The 20,585-nt window shown below is 46.0% G+C and overlaps 1 protein-coding gene across 1 annotated transcript in view; it reads left to right on the top strand.

Annotated features, from left to right (window-relative positions):
- Positions 1–7,377: 7,377 nt before the first annotated feature.
- The window catches only part of FAM135B (family with sequence similarity 135 member B), a 353,644-nt gene continuing 340,436 nt past the window's right edge, over positions 7,378–20,585 (top strand). Inside the window, exon 1 of the mRNA XM_001090012.4 lies at positions 7,378–7,595. The gene's annotated coding sequence lies outside the window, so the exon portion shown is untranslated. The remainder of the gene's footprint in view (positions 7,596–20,585) is intronic.

Here is a 20,585-nt window from a genome sequence, read left to right as displayed (position 1 = left end):
CCTGTAATCCCAGCTACTCGGGAAGCTGAAGCAAGAGAATTGCTTGAAACAGGGAGGCAGAGGTTGCAGTGAGCCAAGATCGTGCCATTGCACTCCAGCCTGGCCAACAAGAGCAAGACTCCGTCTCAAAATAATAATAATAATATTAATAAAAAGGCCAAAGAAATAAAAATAAAGAATGAACATGTAATGGAAACATAAGTGAACAGAAAGAAAAAGTCAAGCAAACACATCTACCAGGAAAGCCTTTGCCAGCCCAAACCACAATTGAAAACAGTGTTGATTCAATTACATCTAACAAATATCAGCCCCTTTTCTGGTTGGGGGGAGGTCTTGCTATATCACCCAGGCTGAAGTACAATGGTTCAATCATAGCTCATTGCAGGCCTCAAGCTCCTGTGCTCAAGAGATCCTCTCTCCTAAGCCTTCCAAGTCGCTGGGACCATCGTACCTAGCTAATTTGTTTTTTTTTGGTTTTCTGTAGAAACTAGGGTCTTGCTATATTTCCCAGGTTGGTTTCAAACTCCTGGCTTCAAGTGATCCTTGCTTCTCAGCCTCTTAAATTGCTTAGATAACAGGTGTGACCCATGGCACCCAGCCAATACTGGCCTACTTGAAAATATCAGTACATTTATTTAAGTTGGTTTTATATGCATTATCTTTTACAGTAAATGCTAATGCCTTAAATCCATTTTTCCGATTAGTGGTCCTCAATTTTACTCCCCAGAGACATTGCCAATGTCTAGATACCATTTTGGTCATCACAGTTGAGGGTGAGGGAAGGTGCTATTATTGGGCGGAGGTCAGGGAGTTTTTGAACATCCTGCAATGCATGGGGAAGCCCCCTCTGGAAGAGAATCACTGGGTCTCAACTGTCAATAATGCTGAGGTTGAGAAACACTGTGTTAGATAATGATAGTAAGACACCTGTAAAACATAAATGTAAACCACACGGGAAATGGAAGCCAAGCTCGAACAGAGGATATAGGTGGTGATGTTTAGTTGGAGTAAACAGGGACTGGCTGTTGAAATCCTCCACCTTTGTCTGTGTTTCCTCATAACAGGCTTGTTGACCCTAAGAAAGATGAAACGAGTTCCACACAACGTGTTTAGAATAGTGTCTGGTTCCCGGTAAGAACACTGCTCCCTAAGGGTTTGGCTGTGGTCACCGTTACGTGTGCCCCCAAATAAAGCACTGATGGAAAGAAGTGATAAACATGGGAATACCTCTGAGCTGAACTGCTGAAGAAGTATTTTCATTCAAGACCTGCCCCAGACATTAACAAAGTTGGCCTTTTCTTAATTCCCCTTCCCACCCCGCTGTGCCAATCAAGCAGGTTCTTAGGTGAACCAATCCCTCATTTCATCAGTTAATAAAATTAAATGCAATAACTGAATGGCTATCATAAGTATATTGATGTTTAAGACAAACTTTTGATCTTTGGTTGGCTGGCAAGACAAGTCAAATACATGATATATTAGGCCATTTCACATTGCTGATAAAGACATATGTGAGACTGGGTAATTTATAAAGAAAAAGAGGTTTAATGGACTCACAGTTCCACGTGGTGGCTGGGGAGGCCTCACAATCATGGTGGAAGGTGAAAGGCATGTCTTACATGGCAGCAGGCCAGAGAGAATGAGACCCAAGTGAAAGGGGTAACACCTTATAAATACATTAGATCTCATGAGACTTATTCACTATCATGAGAACACTATGGGGGAAAACCGCCCCCATGATTCAGTTATCTCCTACTAGGTCTCTCCCACAACATGTGGGAATTACAGGAGCCACAATTCAAGATAAGATTTGGGGACACAGCCAAACCATATCACATAAGAAAATCAACCTCAAATCTATTTAAATACTTTTTTTTTTTTTTTTTTTGAGACAGAATCTTATTCTTGTTGTCCAGGCCGCAGTGCAATGGTGCAATCTTGGCTCACTGCAACCTCCACCTCCCGGGTTCAAGTGATTCTCCTGCCTCAGCCCCCTGAGTAGCTGGGATTATAGGCGTGCACTGCCATGCCTAGCTATTTTTTTTTTTTTTTTGCATTTTTAGTTGAGACGGGGGTTTCACCATGTTGGCCAGGCTGGTCTCAAACTTCTGACCTCAGATGATCCACCCACCTCAGCCTTCCAAAGTGTTGGGATTACAGGCACGAACCACCACGCCCGGCCTCAGATAATATTTTTGACATGTACTAAGAACATCTGTATATTCCAAACACTGTGCTATAGTTTGAGTAAAGAAAGATAAAAAGACACAGGCCCCTTTTATAATAACTTAATTCAAAGACTTCTCAGTCTAGTGTGGGAAATCTATTTTTATATTAAATAATTATATTACAGGCTCTGTGTGTGAGGTTCAGAAGGGATTAACCCTAAGGTAGGTCTGAGAAACTTTCAGGAAGGAAGTAATGTGGTGACAGAGGTTTGAAGGATGAGTAAGAATTCATGGATGTTCTAGACAGCGTGGGACTTTCTGGGAAGTTCAAACACTTGGGTGTTGTTGAACCAAATAGAGCAGGAGTCAGACCTTAGCTGCCCCTGAAGGCCAGACTCTGGGGCATGGAACTTATTCTGGAAGTCCAGAATCACTCCTGAAGGATCTTAAGAGGAAGAGGATGGGATCAAAGTTGCATTTTTTTTTTTTTTTTCTTTGAGACGGAGTCTCGCTCTGTTGCCCAGGCTGGATTGTAGTGGCCGGATCTCAGCTCACTGCAAGCTCCGCCTCCCGGGTTTATGCCATTCTCCTGCCTCAGCTTCCTGCGTACCTGGGACTACAGGCGCCCGCTACCTTGCCCGGCTAGTTTTTTTTTTTTGTATTTTTTAGTAGAGATGGGGTTTCACTGCGTTAGCCAGGATGGCCTCAATCTCCTGACCTCGAGATCCGCCCGTCTCGGCCTCCCAAAGCGCTGGGATTACAGGCTTGAGCCACCGCGCCCGGCCCAAAGTTGCATTTTTAAAAGGTCCACAGGATGTATACAGAAGAGTATTAAAGGGGACAAAACTAGAATTGGAGAGGTCAGATAAGAAATTATTTCAGATAAGAAGCAGGATGGTCCTGGGTCAATGTGTGGCTAGATAAGAAAGTATAACTAATAAACATGGTACCCAGACACCTGTTTCTTCAACTCATTTCAGTATTGAAAAAGATCATAAAAACAGCTCACACCTACATAGTCCTTCCTGGGTCTGAGGCAGGGTTCTAAGTTTCAATCCATTTGCATCCATATGTGTTAATCCATTTAATCTTCACAACAAAGCTATGAGGTCCATTTTATTATTATCCTTGTTTTAGAGAAACGGGAACTGAGATGTAATTAGGTCATGCTGCATCTTTAAGGACAACAGGAAGACAGCAGCAAAGCCAAGGTTCCAGGCCTAGCAAATTGTTTCCTCTGTGTCCTTCTATTAGCGGGAAGTGAAGGTTCTCCCTCTTGGGGTCTGGTTTTCCGGAATTGTCCTCAGTCTGCCGGGGTTTGCACACAGTCCAGTCCCCAGGGAGGCTGCTCGGACTTTCTCTCCGATATGTAGAGCTGTGGAGTCTGATTAGCATTTTAGGACAGTTGCTTCTTGCTACCACAGGATGTCACCATTGAAAACCTGCCTTCTGCAGGAAGAAATGCTGGCCTACTTGGCTGTGATCCCTTGCTCACCCTGAAGGGGCTCAAGCCCCTGTGGTCCCTATGAGGGAGGACAACCTCACACTACACCCTTGAACCCCACTCAGCCAAAGCATCTCAGGGGAGCTCCCCAGACTGTACCTCTCAGCACTCAATTCTTTCCACTGGGCTCACCTTCCACCTGCACCAGAACTAGGGCCTGGATTTGGCTTGTATTCGTCTCAGAACCAACGTCCATCTGTCCTGTTCGTAACTGCTCATCCCAAAACATCATCCCGAAACACCGTTTCTCTTGACAGACACATCATCACTCATGACCCCTTTTTGAAGAAGGTTTTAAAAAATCTCTCAGGGAGCCCCTGCTATAGATGACTCTGAGAGCTATTTACATGGTGGAATTGGCAGAAGTTGGCAATTAATTCGGTTGAGGGAGATGAGAGGAGTCCAGAGAATGGGAGAGAGGGAGAGACTAGGAAGCCTAGGACGATGTTAGGTTTCTGGTTTCTGTGATTTGACGGGCAGTGGGACATTTTCTTGGTGGGAGATGACAGTGGAGGGCTATTGCTGCTTTTGAGTCAGTTCCACCAAGGCCCAACCTGGGCAGCAGCAGAGGCTTTCCCTTCCAGACCTCCCCCAGCCCCCAGCTGTTCAGGGCCTTACCTTGCACAAGGCCCATTCATTAAGAGGGTAGTGGGTAAGGGGATAGTGGGTAAGGGGATCTCGGAGCCAACAGTGCATCATTCCAGCTGATTGATTAATGTCATGCTGGGCAGTCCATGAGCAGAGTTTGAAGAAGACTTTGCAATGATAATTCATACTACTATTTTACCACATGGGGAACAAGGATTGGGGGCATCTCTTGGGACATATCTCACTGGCACATGTTGCATGTTGCCTTTGAGGTTATTTCAAGATTCACTGAGATTCTAGTCACAGATTATATATACAGATTATGTATATGTGCATATATATACACACACACAAATGTACATATGTGTGTGTTTATATATATGCACATACACACTCATATATGTGTGCAATTTCTTTTTGGCTTAAACATCAAAATGTTTTATAAAAGTGTATGTTGAGATCAAGTGCCGTGGCTCCCACCTCTAATCCCAGCACTCTGCAAGTCTGAGGCAGGAGGATCATTTGAGCCCAGGAGTTTGAAACTAGCCTGGGCACCATAGCCAGACCCCATCTCTACAAAAAATTAAAACCTCACCCAGGTATGGTGGTAGGTCTACAAAAAATAAAAACCTTACCCAGGCATGGTAGCCCTACCTACTTGGAGGGGCTGAGGTGGGAAGATCACTTGTGCCCAGGAATTAAAGCCTGCAGTGAGTTAAGATTGTGCCACTGCACTCTAGCCTGGCTAACAAGGTAAGACCCTGTCTCAAAAAACAAACAAACAAAAAATAGTGTATTTCAAAATTCTCACTCTCACTCTAACCTCATCAACCTAGTTCTTCCACCCATCTTCACCCTCATAGCTAATAGCTACTTCTCCAAGTTTCTTACATATCCTTCTAGCATATTTTCATGCCAATGCAAGCAATACAAATATGTGTATCTGTCTCCTTGTTTCACAACAGTTGTCTTATTTTAATATGATCTTATTTTATCTATTCTGCACTTTGCTTTTTCACTTAATATATCATGGAGCTGTTTTATCCAGACAATTGAAACACATCCAATACAAGCAAATCCTATGCTCCTGGCGTATCTCTACTGCTGAGGACTGGAAAATGCAGAGGAAAATATTGAGTGCTTGCATTGACTTTCAAAAATAAGGTTGCATAAAAATGCAATGTCAATAGCAAAATAAATGCCATATGATTATGATCACATTTAAGAGACAAATATTGTAAAAGAAAAGCATCCATTTTCTCTATAGAGAAATACATATTTATTTGCCATTCACCAAACCTTTACTGAGGGTATGCATTGCCCTGGGCTTGCTGGGTGCTGTGGGGAGGACAAGCAGGGTAGATAGCTCAGAGCCTCCATCTGCCCAGGCCCACTATGTCAACAGCCTCCTTAGGACACCCTTTCTGCAGCCTTAATCCCCACCCTAGCCAGCACCACACACACTTCAACTAAGGTGACCTTCCCATCATTTCTACCCCGCCTTTCTCCTGCTTAAACTGCTTCACTGTCCTCCTCCCCACCACCTTCCCCATTCCCCTTCCATCGTAAGGGTCACATTGTCAAATTCCAACCCCTTCACTTGGATCGCAAGGCCTTTGGTGTGCAGTGCCTGCCCTGTAAACCTCACCACTCGCCTGCCTCACCTCTCCTTGCCTGCTGCTGCTAGATTCCAGCTGTTCTGTCCTGACTCCAGGCCTCTGTACGCTGCCCCTCTGTCCTGGAAAGAGCAGTCTTCTCCACCCTTCACCGCCCCACTCATTTGTTCTTATGCCTTTTTTTCAGGTATCTTTCCCCAATTACCTGCCCCAGACCCCAACCTGACTGGGTTAGAGGCTCCTCCTGCTCACTGCAATTGCCTGGTTCCATTCCCTGCTTCCTCCCGGGGTATGAGTTAGTGCAGCCCAGTCTAGTGGGTGACATAGTCATCCTCTAATGCCTGGTTCCATTCCCTGCCTCCTCCTGGGGTATGAGTTACTGCAGCCCAGTCTAGTGGGGGACATAGTCATCCTCTAATGCCTGGTTCCATTCCCTGCCTCCTCCTGGGTGGAGTCAGTGCAGCTGAGTCTAGTGGACGGGTCACTGGGCTTCCGAGTCCCAGTCTTGGCTCCTTCTCTAAGGCTGTTTTGTCATCTGTCACAGGCATGCCACAAGAACTTGCCAACACAGTGGTGGTGATAATCAGAGTTCCCAATGCCCCTTAAGAATGCTCAGTAGACAGGAGTTGGCTTAACTCTCCCTGATCTTCCTCTCCCTTCTCCGTGGACAGAATCTCACACGTCTGTGAACCCCCACGTTCAGCATGAAGTGAGGAGCCCATCGGATGACGGGCCAGCTGGCTGGTTGAAGGCCACTGCTGACTTCGCATTGGAGGTATGGGTTGCTCAGCGCTTTTACCCTTTCTCAGGCATCTACTTGTTGCCTAGGCTTCCCTTCGAAGTTCAACAGCCCCCTCCCGGCCAGTTCTCGGCCGCGCCCCGCCCCCGGGCGTCTGCAGGGACTCTTTTCCTGCCCGAGGCCTGGGGTCTTGGCTCGGGAGGGCAGCCCCGCCGCGGGGACTGAGCATGCTCGCGCCGGTCGGGCTGGGAGGGCCGCACGCGGGGCCGCAGCCTGCGCCCTGGGCAGCCGGGCGGCCAGGCGGGAGGGGTTTGGCCGCTGGGCAGCCCGCCCCGGGCTCCCATCAGGGCCTCGCGGCGAAGAGGGACCGAGGTGGGAGCGCGTGAGCCGCGCTGCCAGCCAGTCGCGCAGCGTCTACCCCCGCGGTGCGCAGCGGCTGCGGAGCGGAGCCAGCGGGAGCAGCAGGGCGGGCTCTCCCGGCCGCTAGGGCGCGCGGCGCGGCGCGGAGGTCTGGCCGCGTCCAGGCGGAGGAAGTAGAGGAGCCAGGGCGCCGGAGGTGAGCGCAGCCCGGAGGCGCCAGCCCAGCGGCGCGGGCGCAGCTGCTCGGTCCTTGCTCTCTTGCGGCGCTGGCGGCTGCGTTCCCCCGACCGCGCTGACAGCCTAGCGTCCTGGCGCCCGCTCGCTGGGGCTGCCCGGAGGCCGCGGCCGGGCAGCTGTTGCACCGAGAGGGGGCAGCTGCGGAGTTCCATAACCATAGCAACCGCATCAGCACCGGCGGCGGCGGGCGAGGGCAGCATCCGCTCGCTCCTCCTCCAGGCAGCCTCGCCGCGGGGACCCGACACCAGCTCGCAGGTGCCGCGGACTTCCCAGTCCGCCCGCCGCCGCAAGTGTTGGCGGCCAGAGACGGCGAAAGAGGAGAGAGAGGGACCCAGGAGCGCGGCCCCCGGGGGAGAGAGAGGGGAGCCCTGCAGTGGAGACAGGTAGGTGAGAGCGCTCTGGGGTCGGCAGCTGCAAAACTCTCTCGTCGGTGGCAGTGACGCTTCTGCAAGCGTGGTTGCCAGTTGGATGGCTTTCTGTCACGGAACAGCGATTCCGCCGCAAAATGTGGTTTATCTCCCTCGATTTTCCCCAGTCTCTCTGCCCTCCAGGTTTGCTGCACAGCTGGGCAGGTCTTGAGGGGATAAGAAGGGCCAGGGCTGTGAGAGAAGCGGAGAGGCTGGGTTAATGAGGGGGTCCCCCCAGGAGTTCCAGATGGAGGCTGAGGGGGCGCGTGCAGACCTTGGCCATTGGGGTCCTTGGAGCCAGGGAACCCGGGGGCCAGGCTCAGGAGAAGACCGCACTGGGATGGAGGGGACAGTGGCAGCGATTCTCTGTGATCCAGGCGAATGCACAGACCCATTCTTCCTGTGGCTTGGCTGGGGACAGGGGTGTGCGGGGACACTGCAGCTCAGCTATGACATGGAAAGGGACCAGCTCTTGATCTGTAGAGCCACCTTCAAACCCAATCACTGGAAGGGATGTTTAGACGAGGCAAGTAGTAACTTATTATTTTGGGACACAGGAGTATCATGTTATTGTCGTTGACTATTAGGGATAGGAAGGGAATAGAAATTTTGAGCTAGGAGACAAGACGGTGCTCTCCCCTTCTCCCTGCCTCATTTCTAGCTCCCCACCCCACTTTGCCAGCAAAACAAGAACCACATCGCGCATAGTGACATTCCTTGCTGCTTGGCCACTGGCAAACTACCTCACTTTCAGACAGCTGGAGACACCCGCTTCAGTTGTCCATTTGAACCAGGGGGCATTGTTTTCCATCAGGTTATGATGCTCTTGATGTTAAGTGATGTGTCAAAGCCGAGAGGCACCTGGGCTGTCCACACAGTGTGATGGACTGTTAACTACATCTGCAGGCTGGAGAGAGGGCCAGAGCTTGGGTAGTGATTCCCAACTCAGATCAGCTGGGACCAGGGCCCCGGAAGAAGGAAGATAGCATGTGAATAATTAGGGTCTGAAAGTTCGTGCATGTGGGTAAGTAGGTCTCTGAGTAATAACCAGGATAGGCAGCCATTGACTTTGAAAAGGCTCTTCCTTTATATCGTGGCCTCGGGGGACAGTCTAAGTCCCAGTTAAATGGCTATGTTCTTTAATTGGGCTTTTAATTTATGGTGTCATTATGTTACCCAAGGGGATGTGATTTGGCCAATGTCTCATCTGGAGATTTATGTCATAATATGGATGATATTATCAGAGCTTAGGCAGATGGTTAGGTGTAGAGGAAAGTGGACCAGATTTGAGGGTCAGAAAACATGGATTTGAACTCAGATTTCCTCATGCACCTGCTGTGTGACCTTGAGTTGTTCCACCTCACTGAGGCTTCTTTCTCTCATCTGGAGAATGGGGCTACCAACAAGTCTTGCAGTTTATCAGGCTCAATCACAATCCAGTGGGATGTGGAGAGGATGTTTGGGAAGGGCTTTTAAAAACCTAATGTCTTGTGCAAGTAAAAGGGATTATTGTTTTCTAAAGAAACTCTCTTCCTCAGATTGGCAAATCATTAAACATCCATCAGCTATGAAAAGAGAGTGGAAATATTAGTCAGTGACTCACAGTGGAAACACTGTAGTCTGGTCCAAGATTCACTCAGGGCAACATAAAGAGGGCTTCTCAGGGGAAAATGCTGCATGCCATCCTCCTTGCCTACAAGTGCTGAAGGTCAAGTGCTTTGCCATCAAATACAACACTCATCTAGTTTGAAACAGTGAGGTCTGCTCACCACAGGGGTGGATTATTATTTTTTTTTACAGTGTAAACAGAGATTTACACAGAGTAGGGACGCATTTAACTGTTCACCTTGGGTTGTGGGTTTCTTGTGGGCAGGATTACTTTCATCCAACTCTGCTCTGTAATGTCAGGTGTTTACCAAATGTTTGCTCAATTTGACTGAAATAGACTGAATGCTTACAGCTTGATTTTATTGCTGAAGGAATTATAATTTCTGGAAGGAACCAGGACTATCTTATACTGTTCTCTGCTCTTTTATGCCCCTGACTTTGCTCATGGTGGTCTCCCTGCCTAGAATAACCATTTCCCACTTCTTTCTTCCCTTAACAACCCGATTCAAATGCCCCTTCCTATAGGAAGCCTTCCCAGATTCTCTCATGTGCTCCCACAACACTCTGGACCTGCTTTGTGATGGACTGTGCTGTGTCATTGCTTGCACACATACCTGTCCTTTCTGTTGATTTGATGCTTCCCGATGACTGGTGCTTCTCCCTATCTGACTTTGGTTGTGGCTGCAGCACCTGGTGCAGCCATGGCCATGATGAATGGTTGTTGAATGAGTGAACGAGCCTTACTTCCAACATGACCACCTGTGCAGACGTGGGCTGCAGAAAGGCCGTTCCTGGCTGCTTTCGCCATCTCGGTCTGTGTGGCAAGCCTGAAGGATGCTCCATGGCTTGTTGTGTATTATTTAGGGTCAACCACTGAGGCAAAGTGAAGGAGAACAGAAGCACATATTTTGCTTTAAAATGCTCATTTTTTTTTTCAAGTGGGCACTTTAGGATAACTGAAATCTGGTGTTGAATGGCCTTCATGTAACATTTGCTGAAAACATCTGATGGAATATTTTAAACTTGAAATATCTTTCTCTTGCTTCAGTTTCTTTCCTTGATTTCAGCTCCAGTATAGTAAAAAAGCACAAGCATTGGGATTTCAGCTCCAGTATAGTAAAAAAGCACAAGCCTTGGATTAAGATAGCCTAGATTTAATCTCAGTTCTCAGGGTACCTGGAACTAGGGCACTTGATTGTCTTGTGCCTCAGTTTCCTCATTCGTAAAGTGTGGATGTGAATACCCATCTCACAGGGATGTCGAGTGCTTGGAGCAAATTAATACTGTGCCATAAAAGTAGTTCATAAACTGTAAAATATTAATACCCTAAGTAAATTCATTCTTTTCCTTAATTTTTGTCCTAGAAAATGAGCAAAATTCTTGTCTAATTGCACAGCATCACATGGGCTTCAAATGCTAGCTCCTTCACTCATTAGCTCTGTGTGACCTGCAGTAAATCATTTTGCTCCCCCAGCCATCTGCCTTACCTGCGTAGCATTGCAATGATAGCCACCTTTCAAGATAGGTAGGGAAATGCACAGAAAGAAAAATGCCATGCCAGGAACTCAATACGTAACATCTGTAATTTGCAAATGATTGATGTAATTGTCAATAATAGAGGGTTCCAGAATTTTTTGAAATGCCCCAAATGAGTCTCCTCCCTCTATTTCACCTACATTTCTACAAGAGAGGAAGAACTAAGAAGATGGCCATGGTCCCAACCACCCAGAACCTCTTTTGGTTAGACATGAGAGACACCAAGAGGGAGCAGAATGACCTAAAGATTTAGATTCAGGGACCGAGTCCTCACTCCAGATCTGACACTAACTATTTGCAGGACTATTGATCTGGTCACCTTACCTTTCTTGACTCAGTGTTTCCATCTGTAGAAAACCTGGGTGATGTCAATGGCCTTCTCTAGCTTTATTTCAGTGCTCGTATATACTAATCCGTGTTTCCTCTTACCAAGTTTACATCTGTAGCCCTCAGACCATTTTGTGGTTGTTGTTATTGTTGGGACTCACAGCTTATCCAAAACTCTACATTTCAATGCATTATATACCCATAGCCCTACCACCAAATTTTTCTTCTTTTTGCATTTTCCTTAGAAAAGTTAAGACTGGGTGTGGTGGCTCATGCTTGTAATCCCAGCACTTTGGAAGGCTGAGGCAGATGGATCACAAGGTCAGGAGTTCAAGACCAGCCTGTCCAATATGATGAAACCCCATCTCTACTAAAAAATACAAAAATTAGCCAAGCGTGGTGGCACACATCTGTAATCCCAGCTACTTAGGAGGCTGAGGCAGGAGAATTGCTTGAACCCAGGAGGCAGAGGTTGCAGTGAGCCAAGATTGCACTACTGCCCTACAACCTGGGCAACAGAGTGAGACTCCAACTCAAAAAAAAGGAAAGAAAGAAAAAGGAAAAGAAAGAAAGTTAAAGTGCCTAAGATGACCCAGGGACTTAGGGAGTTGTTCAATACTCCTTGTCCCAGTCCAATTCTTATCCTACTCTAGGCAGGAGGTTCTGCTGCTCAGTCCAGTCTGGAAGATCTCCTTAATTTCAAATGCAAGAAATTGTGTGTGTAAAGTATGATCTTACCTGAGAGATCTGGCAGAGGTTCATGGATATCGCTAATATCTGCTGAGCTACCCAGACAATGGGTGCTCAAACATGTCAAATGTTTCTGCTCAAACATGAATCATTACTAGGTGGCTGCACACCCATCTCAGGAGTGACTCGTGAGGGAAATCTTAGGAAAGTGGCACTGTAAGCCTGGGATCTGTGGCCCTCCCTCCACCTCTGGTGTGGATGGAGTGGTGCTGTGATGTGCCTGGTACAGGACATTTGCATAAGTAGCCTGCCCTGTGTCACTCATCATGCCAGACTGAGAATCAACTGTGGACAACACAAGGTCCTTGCCTTTCAAGAGCTTAATATGTAGTTGGGGGATCAGTCATGGAAATGGGCAAGAACAAACCAGGCAATGCAGGGGGTCTGCAGGAGCAAAGAGAAGGAGCCTACGGCGTATTTCCTAGGTGGTGGCCGTCAAGGATGCCTTCTCAGAGAAGAGACTGTCTAAGCTGAGTCTGAAGGAATCTCCACATGCAGACCTGAGGGAAGGGCAATCAGAAAGGGAGAGCAACATGCAGAGACTTGGAGACAAGAAGTAGCAAGGAAGAGAAAGGAACGGCAGGGCTGGAACAAGAGGCCAAGGGGTGAGGTGGTGTCCATTGAGGCTTGAGAGACAGTAGGGTTACATATTTGAGAGTTTTGCAAGCCAGTCTTTTCCTCTAATGGAAGGCCATAGGAAGTCACAGAAAAGTCTAGACCTGGGCAGGATGCTCTCCCCAGCTGTGATACAGGCCAGGTTAGTGAGATCCAACAAAGATTTTATGGCCTCTTAGGAGGCTCTGCAGAGGTGCTTGACTTCAGGTAATGAGAGGTGGGAGAAAGAGGACAGAGAAGAAGTAGTGTGAGAAGGAATAGTAGAGAGGAACAGAAGGAGGGTATCAGAGAAATGAACAGATTGCATCCTATCTCACAAAAATATCAGTGAGACATTCTAGGGACCTTTGACCATTGATAGGTCAAGAGGAAGGAGGGGTCATGGTTGATACTCAGGCTTTCTATCCATCCTCCCACCATGAGAGAAGAAGGCAAGGATTAATAAACCAGGCTGTGAATTGACATCCTGCCTCTATTCTGCTTCCCAGTGTCTACTCTGCACAAGGCAGCCAGAGAGATCTTTATAAAACTGAAATCAGATTAAACTCTTTGCTCAAAGCCCTTTAGTGGTTTTCTAACTCAGAGTAAAATCTGAAGCATTTCCCATGACCTGCAACCTACATGACCTTCAGCCCCTGTTCCAACCCTGCTCACCACCTCGTGACCTGGTCTCCTCCACAGCCACTCACCTCTACCCACCCTGGCCTCCTGGCTGATCTTCAGCAGCACGTGCTACTCCTTCCTCCTGGGACATTCTTCTCCCTGGTAACCACCGGTGTCCCTACTTTATTCTGGCTGCAACTCAAATGTCACCTTAGCATATCATTAACCCACCCTTACCACCTGCTTCTACAATGACAGTCCTTATTTTGATGTTTCTTTCTTTATAGTACTCATCAATATATTACATAGTTCACTGTTGAACTCCCACCGGTAGAACAAATCCTCTCATATAATATGCACTCAGTAAATGTTTGCTGAATGAATGAATGAATGAACATAGGATTGCCTTGGTGCCAGAGTAGATGCTGGTCCCAGCATTGACTAGGAATTAGAAAATGAGGAAACGATTGAGGGAGAAACAATGACATGTTCCAAATTGTGGGTTAGAATTAAATGATGATTTCCTACATAGCTCCAATATTCCAGGTATAACTAGACAGTTGGATAGCAAGACTACCAAGATCAAATTTCTTTTGAAACATTTCTTGGGACACAGAAAACTATAGATTTATTGTTAGAGGAGTCTCCAGCTAGACACTGGAGGGTGTGGGCCTGGTTGAGTTCTGCTGTTCACTTTCTCTGTCACTTTAGACATATTCTTTCCACCCCATTCTTTAAAGTCTTGCCCTATATTTAATTGATGATATAGCTTTTGTTGTTGGGCTTTGTGGTATAGGAAATATTTTTCTTTTCTTTCCTTTCTTTTTTTCTTTTTTTTTTTTAGACAGAGTTTTGCTCTTGTTACCCAGGCTGGGAGTACAGTGGCACAATCTCAGCTCACTGCAACCTCCACCTCCCGGGTTGAAGCGATTCTCCTGCCTCAGCCTCCCAAGTAGCTGGGATTACAGGCATGTGCCACCACGCCCAGCTAATTTTGTATTTTTAGTAGAGACAGAGTTTTACCACGTTGGTCAGGCTGGTCTTGAACTCTTGACCTCAAGTGATCCACCTGCTGCGGCCCCCCAAATTGGTGGGATTACAGGCATGATCCACCATGCCTGGCTTATTTTTCTTTCTCTTCTAGAGTTTTGTCTCTAATTTCATTATATTTAGCAGACGTTGAAGTGACGTCATATTCTCTAAGTCTTCAGTTACTTAGAATAACTGTAACTTACAGTCTTTAGTCTTTAGTTATTGGAGGGAAGACGGGCAGGGAGATTGAAGAGGTGAGTGTCATCCCAGGTAGCTGGAGGGAGGTAGTGGTGGGATGAACTCTTTGCATATGGATAATCTAGAGGTAGAGCGGTGTAGGCTCCCTTTGTGAGAGTGTCTTCCTGGCGCAGCTCTTTCGGTAGGAAGTTCCCGTGGTGGAAGTTCTCTTGCTGGGATGGCAGATGAGGCCCTTATCCACCTGTCTGTCTGTCTGAGCATGGCTCACTCTGCTCTCCCAACCAGGCACACCCTCTTCCATGTCTCCAGGGCTGGGCTCACTTACCTGATGGGCCCTGCAGGTCCCTGTGTTCCTCTCCAACACTCAGTGCAACCCTATGGCTTGACCTGTCTGTAGCTTTCTTGTCTAGATCTTGAGTCCCTCCTAGACTCTGTATTTTTGAGATTAAGAACTGGGTTTTATCTTTTATGAGGAGTCTGGTATCTGAAATAAAATCGTATCAAAAATTGAATACAGGTACTCTAGGGTTAACTCTGATATGAATTAACTGTGTTCTTTAAGCAGGAACTTAACCTCCCTGGAGTTCTTTTCCCAATTGTGAAGTGAAGGCAGTCAACACAGATTTTATTTCCTAAGTGCCTGTTATGCCCCATACTCTGTTATAGCAGCTTGAAGGGGGCCAAGATAAAGAAGATAATGTTTATGTCCTTAAGAAGTTTATAACTTTTAAAGAAGACAAACAAGTAGAGAAGCAGTTATAATGTACAGTGACAGATGTACAGTTATAATGTACATCTCTGTGATAGAGATAAGACCTGATAACAGAGAAGGACACCTAAACACACCTGGGAATGCCATGGGGGGCTTCCTGGAGGAAGAGGTATCAAATATGAGACATGAATGGAAAATAGGAGTTACACAGATAAACGTGGGACAAGGAGTCGGGGGAGCTGTTTCACATAGAAGAAAGCCAGTGTGGAGAGCGGGGGTTGAGAGAGTATTGCAGGCAGTGGGATGTGTGGGCTCAGAGAGAGTGTGGGTGAAGAACTTGAGACAGGGGTGGGAAGCTGAAAGGCTGGAGAGGTGAGTAGAGGCTGGGTGTGTGGGCCCTTGCACACTTTGTGAGTGGATTTATTCTTTATCTGGAAGCTAATGGGAAGGGTGGGAAGATCTTAAACTGGGAGATGAGGGACACAAGCATGCATTTTGGACTTGTCCATTCTGGCTGCAACATAAAGAATGCATTGGAGAGAAGTAAGTTAGACAGGAGGCATGGAAACTAGGTGGGAGTCTATTGCAGGAAATTTAGGGTACCTAGACGTAAGGATGGCCTAAACCTAGGTTAGGGTAGTAGGGACGGAGACAGGAGGACCAACTTGAGATTTATTCAGTCAGTAGAATCTTGACATACAGGGTCCAAGAGTAAAGAATACCTCTGCTCCACGCTGGTGCTCCATTTTCTGACCTAGTCTGATGGATTGGCTTTGCTGCTGTTCACTGGCCTGGGGACACAGGGGAAAAACAGGTTTTCAGGAGGAAATGGTGAGTTCTGTTTCGAATGTGTGGAGTTTCAGGTCTCCAATGACATCCATATACATTTTAGGCAGTATCAATCAAACTCAGAAAAGAGTTTGGCTGAATACACAGACTTAGGGAATCCTCAGTACATAGATGCTAATTGAGAGCCTGGGAGTAGCAGTGATCGGCTAGGAGAAGTATAGGGGTAGAGGAAGCAAAGGTGTTCTTTTAGACCGACAAGGTCTACACTACTGCTCGTTCAAAAAATCAAACACCGGGTGCGATGGCTTATGCCTGTAATCCCAGCACTTTGGGAGGTCGAGGCGGACGGATCACGAGGTCAGGAGCTCGAGACCATCCTGGCCAACATGGTGAAACCCCATCTCTACGAAAAATACAAAAATTAGCTGGGTGGTGGTGTGTGCCTGTAGTCCCAGCTACTTGGGAAGCTGAGGCAGGAGAATCGCTTGAACCTGGGAGGCAAAGTTTGCAGTGAGCTGAGACTGCGGCACTGCACTCCAGCCTGGTGACATAGTGAGACTCTGTCTCACAAACAACAAACAAACAAACAAAATCAAACAACAACACACACACAAAAACAAACAACAGCACACACTATCTGGCTTCCTCTTGCCTTAAGGATTTTTCCTTTTGTGTCTACCCTGTTTGTTGGGACAGATCATCCCTTGATGTTCCTGTGGCTCACTCCCTTTCCTCATCTAAGTTCCCTCTTTGTAGTGATCTCTCTGGACAACCCTAGTTAAATAACCCTGTGTAGTCTCTAGCCACAGAGCTTGCTTTCTTTTTTTCTCAAAAGAATTCATTATTATATCATTATCTGAAATAGTAGAGATGCATCGGTTTATTTGTTTTCTGTTATCTCCTCTGCAAGATGTGACCTCCCATGGTGCAAGGACTTTGCTGTACTCATAGCTGCACAAAACCCTTAGAATAGTTCCTGACACCCATTGAGCATGCAATAAATATTTGTCAAAAAATAGAAGAATACATGCAGAAATCATCAATAATAAAAATAATACTTTTTACATTTAAAAACTAATAACTGCAGCCCTATTTAAGCACCATTTACAGTTCCCTATTTAAGCACCATTTACAGGTCAGAAGGTAGCCTTCCAGTTCAGGGGCACCTTGCAGCCTGGTTGCTTGCTGCTGGGCACCTGCCCCCCTAGGATGACCTCCCCTGTCCATCTCCTCAGATGACACTGACAGGTCTTTTCTTCATCTCAGCTCACTGCAACCTCTGCCTCCCGGGTTCAAGCGATTCTCCTGCCTCGGCCTCCCCAGTAGCTGGGATTCCAGGTGCCCACCACCTTGCCTGGCTAATTTTTTGTATTTTTGGTAGATAAGGGGTTTCGCCATGTTGGCCAGGTTGGTCTTGAACTCCTCACTTCAGGTAATCTGCCCACCTTGGCCTTCCAAAGTGCTGGGATTACAGGCATGAGCCACTGTGCCTGGCTGACAAGTGACAAGGGTGTTTTAAATTTCAGTTGAAACAGAAAAGAAGTACCACCCCTGCCCACCCCACCCCCGCCCCCCACTGCACACACACTTAGGGCTAGGATGAAAGTAGCCTGAGGAATGCAGTGGACAACTCCCACCCACCATGCTGCTGTGAGTGCACGGGTGGGTGCTGGGCCATTTACTGGGAAACAGCTCTGCTTGAGACATTAAGCATCAGATGTAAGTACAGCACCCCACTGTTCTGCTTAATCCAGAGATAAAAGCAATGTTTTCTTAGACAATTGTTCTTAACCTTAATTAGGTCCAGGATCACTTTGAGCATCTGATAAAATTTATAGCCACTCTTCTCAGAAAAAAAAAAAGTAATCCTATGGGAGTTGGGGGGAAAGTATGGATCTCCTGAAGTCCTCCGTGACCAGCTAAGAATGCCTTTTCTACAAGTGGGATGGGGCTGCTTTGGAGCCTACAGACATCCCTGCATGAACATCACAAAGTGAACGTATTCTCTGGTGAAAACTAAACGGCAGGTCTTCTGAGTATTAGTGAGACAGGGTCATGCAAATGAAAATCACAACCTTTAGAGTGAGGCAGACTTTGGTTTGAATCCAAGTTCTGATTAGACTAATCAACTTGTAACATTTTGAGGGGGACTGTTCCAGTTTGAAAACTGAAAGTCTTGCATCCCAGGAACCTTCTTGGTCCTGGACAACATGGATGAGTTGGTCACCCTAGTTCTGACATTTGTTAGCCCAGGGACCCCAGGCAGTTACTAGGTCTTCGTGGAGAGGTCCTGCACCTTAGGTCAGGTTCCTAAGATGCAGAAACTGAAATGGAGATTCTTGTGCAAGTGATTGGCTGAGCAGGTACCTTCAGTTGAAATTTCAGAGAAAGAGGGAAGCAGGATTAGACAAGGGAGAGGCCAGCCATGGATATCTAGTCTCAGCTGATGGCACAGGATGCCCTGGGACACACACAGCCCACACAGTCTTCCTCCTTGTGGCCAGGGCCCAGGCTATTGTTACTGCTGTAGACTCAGCTCTGGCAGCATATCCTCCCAAGTATTTCTGGGAAAAGCAGCTCCTGTCAGCTGTGGGCAATTCTCAGAAGAACAAAGCAACTGCAGGCTACTAGCAGCCAAAAAATCATCTGGGTGATGGAGCACCAGCTCAGTAGAGGGGACCAAGTGGGTCAGCAGTAGCATCCACTACATTAATGGGTATTTCAATTACAGCCCTCCATGTCTTCCTTTAAGACACACACATTCCCCAAGGCTTATTCTTTGGGACTCATAACATTCAGCCCTACCACCCTCTGATCCTTTGAAAATGCCTGTGCCCTGAGGGAATGAGTCATAAAATACTATAAAAATGTCTCCCGAAACTTTGCCATGCTTGGAACCCGAGGAGCCTTGCTGTGGATTTTCATCCCGACTTAGCCACTCCTCCTGCTCGTCTCTTAAAAGCATCTGCTGACCAGCAAAAGTGCAATGGGATGCCATCTACACCAGTACCTTCCAGCCTGGTGGGGTTGCATTAGCTGTTCACACATTACTCTCCACTCACTGATAATTTTGGTACCTGAAGCTTGGTTTTCTTTACCACCCACTTCTGCAATTACCTAGGAGGCTTTCCAAGTTTAAGTAGATGACCCCTAGACCATCCTGAATCCCACCTTCTACTCAGATAGGTTCTCCTCTACTTCCCTTAGCCGCACACTCACTCACATATCATACTTGTTCTTCATTCCAGATGATCTGTCGAACATAGCCTCATCTCTTAGCTTGCTTTTTGAGTTTTCCTGCTATTGCTGTTCTTTGATTGCCTGGATTCCTCTGGCCCAGTGATCTCTCCTATTTCCCTCAATTTTTTAGCCCTCTTTTTTATAACTCCCCTCCTTACCCACATGGGTTTCATGGTATGGAATTTCAGCAGTACTTTTCCCAATAACCTCATTGTAACCTCAATTTCGCCCCAGGAGACTGTAAGACTTCACTTATGTTGCTTTAACTGTATTGACCTTAGTTCCTTTATCTCTAAAACAATGATAATACACAACCTATGAGGAATTTTTAATAAAATTTACATAAAAATAAAATTAAACAGCTTCTATTGTAATACTTGGCACATAGTAGATTAATCAATGTTTATTCTGACTAAAGGCTGATCTGTGTATGTATTTAATATCAACCAAGAGGATGGCGGGATTGTCATTCCACTCTGAAAACTGAGGAACCTCGAGGTGATGCCTTAGGGGTCTTTGAGGTCATCAACCCATGACAACACTGAGCAATAGCTTATATTCAGAAGCGTGACAATGAGTCACAAAAGAAAATCAAAATTACAGTCTGTAAACTCTGCTGAAATAAGAGTATAATTTCTAAAATAGGTTACATCAGAAATTACTAAAATTAAATATTAAAGTATTTGGTGTTTAAAGAACTTGATATTAGTTATCTGGAAAATTAATTTCTGGGGCACACATCATCTTAGCTGAGGTGTTATTGCAGGGGAAGAGAAGGCAACTGAATTGGTGCCTTTGGTGAAACTTCGTTGATTTTAATCCAGAATATAAAATGCACTGAAGAATAAATTGCCTTTTTAGTTTGTTTAAAGGAAATGTATAAAGATAAGATTATCCTTGGAATCTTGTGCCCCAAGTAGAATTCATCAAGCTTGGTATTTTAACAGATTGGCTTGTGTTGGCCTTTTGGGAGAATAAAATGAATATTAATATAATTGCTTCTGAATAACAGAATGAGATTCTTCCAGGTTTCTTTTTTTTTTCTTCCTTTCCCCACCTTCTTTTCAAAAGCATGCAGATGTTGGAGACAAAGAATGATAATAAAACCATCTTTCAGTGATGGATTAACATTGAATTAGGAAGTGGTGTGCGTGAGAGGAAAAGGAAGCTCTTTCTTTTCTTTTTTAAACAAATTATTAGCTTTAATTAAATGTGAAATAAAACAAAAGCATACAATAAAAAGCCCTTTGGTGTAAAGAGCTGATACTACAATAAGACCAACTTGAATATTCACAACTTTTCTATAATAATTGATTGCAAGATAATCACAGTAAAATTTCAGCATACTTTAAGTACATTTAACTGTATAAAAGTAAATATATAATTCTGAAATTATTAACAAAATACTACCTAAGTATACTTTGTAAAAGTAAACTTATATTTTATGTAGTCTGACCATTTTTCCTTGGGAAGCTCTTTCTAAGCCCCTACAATGAGCTGTGGACTGTAGAAAGTACGTTCCCTGGTGAAGCTCTTATGTCATCTTCATGCGGGGC

Source organism: Macaca mulatta, chromosome 8 (genome assembly GCF_049350105.2).
Source record: "Macaca mulatta isolate MMU2019108-1 chromosome 8, T2T-MMU8v2.0, whole genome shotgun sequence".
Taxonomy (NCBI): Eukaryota; Metazoa; Chordata; class Mammalia; order Primates; family Cercopithecidae; genus Macaca; species Macaca mulatta.
This window is presented reverse-complemented; position numbering and strand designations above follow the sequence as displayed.